The 5,059-nt window shown below is 49.1% G+C and overlaps 1 pseudogene; it reads right to left on the bottom strand.

Annotated features, from left to right (window-relative positions):
- Window positions 1-4,025, bottom strand: part of LOC102772533 — a 5,418-nt pseudogene extending 1,393 nt beyond the window's left edge.
- Window positions 4,026-5,059: the final 1,034 nt, after the last annotated feature.

The raw sequence follows: 5,059 nt of genomic DNA, 5'->3' as shown, positions 1-5,059 counted from the left end.
GGCCGTGCTGAGGTCCCGGTCCGACCGGAGCGGGAGGTAGACCTCCTGGCCCAGCCCATCCCGGCCCCGGTAGCGGAGGTCAAAGTGCTTCCCGCTCAGGTCGAACGCTCGGGCGAGGATGAGCTGCAGCACGTCGAGGGGGGTGATCTGGGGGTCAACCGCGAAAGAGCGGAGCTCGGGTGGCAAGAAGCCCGCACATTTCTGGACTCGGACTCGTACCACCTCCTGCTCCTCCTCCTCCTCCTCCTCCTCCTCTTCCTCCTTCTCCTCCTTCTCCTTGGCCCCGGCCGCTGGGACTCCCGGGCCAGGCGGGGATGCTCCGGAGCCGGCCAAGGCTGAGGACCCACAGGCCGAAGCCATCCCGGTGGCAACACGCCTTGGAGTGACGGTGACGGTTGCCCCGCTACCTGCGTGCGATTCCAGAGCGCAGCTCCCGCAGCCCCACCCTAGGCCCAGGCGCAGGCGCAGAAGGTGCTGTGGGACCCTAGCAACCCCGCACTCCCCCCCTGCCCCTCCCACCCCGCACAGAGTGGAGGTCGCCTCTGTACCTATAATTCTCTTTATACATTGTTGGGTTTGATTTGCTAATATTTTGTTGAGAATTTTTGCATGTATGTACATGAGAGATATTGGTCTACAGCAGTGGTTCTCAACCTTCTGGCCCTTTAAGTACAGTTCCTCATGTTGTGACCCAACCATAAAATTATTTTCGTTGCTACTTCGTAACTGTCATGTGGCTACTGTGATGAATCGTCATGTAAATATCTGATATGAGGGATGGTCTTAGGCGACCCCTGTGAAAGGGTCGTTCGACCGGCCAAGGGGGTCGCGACCCACAGGTTGAGAACCGCTGGCTACAGTTTCCTTGACTGTCTGTCTGGTTTTGCTGTGCGGGTAATGTTGGCCTCATAGAATGAGACAGAAAGTATTCCCTCTGCTTCTATCGTCGGGAAGAGGTTGATTGCCTAGAATGGGTATAATTTCTTCAATTCCTGGTTCAAATCACGAGTGAGTGCATCTGGGCCTGGTGCTTTCTGTTTGGGAAGGCTACTAATTATCAATCCAATCCCAGGCCTATATATAGTCTATATCTATTTGTATAGATAGAGGCCTATACAAATAGTCTGTTTTTCCTTGTGGGAGTTTTGGCAGATGGTGCTTTCAAGGAATCAGTCCATTTCAGGTAGGTGACCAAGTTTGTGGGCATAGAGTTATTCACCATTTTCCTTTATTATCCTCTTAATGTACATGAGATTGGTAGCGATGCCCCTCTTTCATTTATGCTAGTAATTTGTATCTTCTCTTTTTTCTTTTTCTTAGTCTAGCTAAAAGCTTATTGCTTGATCTTTTCGAAGAATCAGCTTTGGGTTTTATTGAATTTCTTTATTGATTGTATATTTTCAATTTTATTGATTTCTCTTTAAAAAATTTTATTGAATTGATTGGGGGACATTGGTTAATAAAATTATATAGGTTTCAAGTGTACACTTCTATAATACATCATTTGTATATTGCATGCTGGAAAACAGGAAAACCAGTGGTATAATTCAGTTCAAGTCTGAGAACCAGGGGAGCCAATGGTATAACTCCCAGTCCAAGGCCAAAGTCCTAAGAACTGGGGGGTGGGGTGGGTGGGGGCACTGGTGCAAGTTCTGAAATCCAGAGGCCCAAGGACCAGGAGCTCCAATGTCCAAGGGCAAGAGAAGATGGATGTCCCAGCTCAAGAGGAAACAGGTGGAATTTGCCCTTCCTTCTCCCTTTTTGTTCTCTTCTGGCCCTTAACAGATTGGACAATACCTGCCTATCTTGGTTGAGGGCAAATATTCTGTACTCAGTCTACTGAATCCAATACTCATCTCTTCCACAATAATGGTTTACCAGCTCTCTGGGGCATCCCCTACTATCCTGGTCAAGTTGACACATCAAAAAATTAGCCATCACAGCATATTAATCACAGTTGTTTCAAATTCTGGGCCTGATCATTTCAGCAACCCTGCCATATCTGAGTCTGGTTCTGATGCTTGCTCTGTCTCTTCAAACCGTGTTTCCTGCCTTTTAGTATGTCTTGGAATTTGTTTCTTGATAGCCACACAAGATATACTTGGTAAAAGGACCTGCTGCACATAGGCCTGTAGTAGTGTGGTGGTAGGTGGGGGGAGGGGAAGCCTTCTATAGTCCTAGGATTAGGTATCAGTCTTTTGATGAGCCTTTGCCTCTGACTGTGAACTTCACAAGTATCCATTTTCCATAATTTCTGCAGAAATATTAGATGTCATTCTTATGTCTTAAAGATAGCATATATTGCCCTAGCTGGTTTGGCTCGGTGGATAGAGCGTCAGCCTGTAGACTGAAGGGTCCCAGGTTTGATTCTGGTCAAGGGCACATGCCCAGGTTGCAGGCTTGATCCCCAGTAGGGGATGTGCAGGAGGCAGCTGATCAGTGATTCTCTCTTATCAGTGATGTTTCTCTCTCTTTTCCGTGCAGAAGGCAGCAATCAGTGATTCTCATCATGGATGTTACTATCCCTCTTTCCCCCTCCCTTCCTCTCTGAAATCAATAAAGTTATATTTTTAAAAAAAGATAGCATATAGTTGGGTCTTGTCTTTTTAAAAGTCCAGTCTGATAATCTCTTTCTTTGAGTATATAGATCATTTACATTAGATGTAATTATCAGTATGGTTGGATTTAAATCTACTATCTTTCTATTTGTTTTCCATTAGTCCCGTGTGTTTTTATTTCTTTTTATCTGCCTTCTTTTGAATTAACTGACTGTTTAAAAATATTACTTTTATATCTATTAAGGTCAGATATCTCTACTTCTTTTAAATATTTTTAGTGGTTGCTTTAGGGCAAGGGCCAGCCTATGTGAAGACAGGACAGACTTTCCATATATCCTGGGCTCAGTTTTCCTATTATTAACATCTTACATGATAATGGTTCATTGGTCACAATTAATTAACCTCTAAGACACATTATTCTCAACTAAAGTCCATACTTTATTCAGATTTCCTTAGCTTTTTAAAAATTGTGAGAAAAGACACATAACATAAAATTACTCTTAACCATTTTTAAGTGTTCAGTTTGCTAGTGGTAAATACATTCCCATCGTTGCGCAACCAATATACAGATTTTCATCTTGCAAAACTGAAACTTTATATCCATTAAACAACTCCCCATTTCCGCCCCCCCTGCACCCCCACCCGCCGCCAGGCTCTCATAACCACCGCTCTACTTTCTGTTTCTAAGGCTGTGACTGCTCCATGTGTGTGGAATCACACAGTACTTATGTGCCTTTTATGACTGGTTTATTTCACTTAGCATACTGTCCTCAAGGTCCATTTGTATTGTAGCACGTGTCAACATGTTCTTCCTTTTTAAAGACAAATGATATCCCGTTGTATGTGTGCACCATAGTTTATCCATTTACCCGTCAGTGGACACCTGGGAGACTTCTTTTGTTTTTACCGAATGTTCTTTTTCTGTTCCAGGGTCCCATCCAGGGTCCCATCCAGGATCCCATCCAGGGCCCCATCCAGGGTCCCATCCAGGGCCCCATCCAGGGCCCCATCCAGGGTCCCATCCAGGGTCCCATCCAGGGTCCCATCCAGGGTCCCATCCAGGGTCCCATCCAGGGTCCCATCCAGGGCCCCATCCAGGGCCCCATCCAGGGTCCCATCCAGGGTCCCATCCAGGGTCCCATCCAGGATGCCACATTATATGTGGTCATCATGTTTCCTCAGGCTCCTCTGAGCTACGACCATTTCTCAGACTCAGGGCTCATTCTAATGTTCCCCCTTTCCATATTTATAACATCCTTTGCCAACAGTAAGAAACCTAGTTCATTACCTCAACAAATTTACATATTGGGACCGTGCCAGTGTGGGTAACCGATGCCCCATTGCCACTGCCCCTGCTGCATGCAGCCCCTGCCTCAGCCATCCTGGGCTCCGACACCCTGCCTCATGCTGCCCCCGCCAGCTCCTCCCCTACATGGATGTGCTCCTCACCTCAACAGACTCTGACATCTCACACTTTCTGGGCGCCCCGCCCCAGCCCTTTAGAGGGGCCCTGCTCATCCTTCAGGGACTCCATCTCCTGGTGCTTGGCCCCTGCCCTGGTCACACGTCCCCTTCACTCTCAGGGTCTGAGCTCCTGTTCTGGGCTGTTCTCCTACTTGGATGCCCTCCTTCTCTGCTTGAGCACCAACATTCTGGCCAAGGCCATCTGCCTACTTGATTGATCTCTCTATCTCTCTCTCTCTCTCTCTCTCTCTGATGCCCCCCCCCCATTGAAGACACACTCCTTACTTCACTTGAGCCCCCAAACCAGGTGATAGGCAACTGCCTTTCTTCCCCCACTTCTGTACTGAATTGTTCTTGAAAGGCACAGAAGGGAAGAGAAAAAGAAAGAGGAGGAGGAGGAGAAAGGGGGGGTAGAGGGGGGGAGGGGGAGAGCTGCCTGGCAATTTTTTGTATTGAAAGGGGGACGTGGTGTGTGGCAGGTTGCAGAGGCTCTGGGGACATGGTCTTTTCCACGGAGCGTTTCATTTCCTCCACAGCCACAGTGCAGGTAGACGGTCTCGATGCAGTGACGCTGGTCTGGTCGTTTTCCCTCATTCCTGGGTGTGGCCCTTTGCAGGGTCTCAGCTGTCAGCCAGATGGAGCAGGTTGAGGAGTGAATGGCAGCTGAGACAGCCCTTCTGAGAAGTGCTGCTGGGAAAGGGAGACGAGAGCCGGGAAGGTGATTTGAGGGTTCAGGGGTGTAGGGTGGTGAGAGACACTAGCGTGTGTTTGTGGGCAGATGGGAAGGAAACCGTCAAGTGGGAGGTGTGGGCCGCACCGGGAGAACAAGGTGGGGGCCAGGGCAGGTGGGGGCCCTCTGTGCCTGGGAGGGGGGCTTTGGACAGGAGTGGGCCCCGTCTCTCAGGGTGAGGAGAGGACACGCTGGGGCCACGGGGGTACAGGACACGGTGGGTGGGACGCTGCCTGCCTCTCCGCGGGGCTGCTGCTTCCTGGAACGACTGGAGATGAGGTTTCAGCAGAGAGGGCAGCCCACGGAG

This window comes from Myotis davidii, unplaced genomic scaffold (genome assembly GCF_000327345.1).
Source record: "Myotis davidii unplaced genomic scaffold, ASM32734v1 scaffold327, whole genome shotgun sequence".
Classification (NCBI taxonomy): Eukaryota; Metazoa; Chordata; class Mammalia; order Chiroptera; family Vespertilionidae; genus Myotis; species Myotis davidii.
The sequence above is the reverse complement of the archived record's forward strand: the minus strand, read 5'-3'. Positions and strand labels throughout refer to the sequence as shown.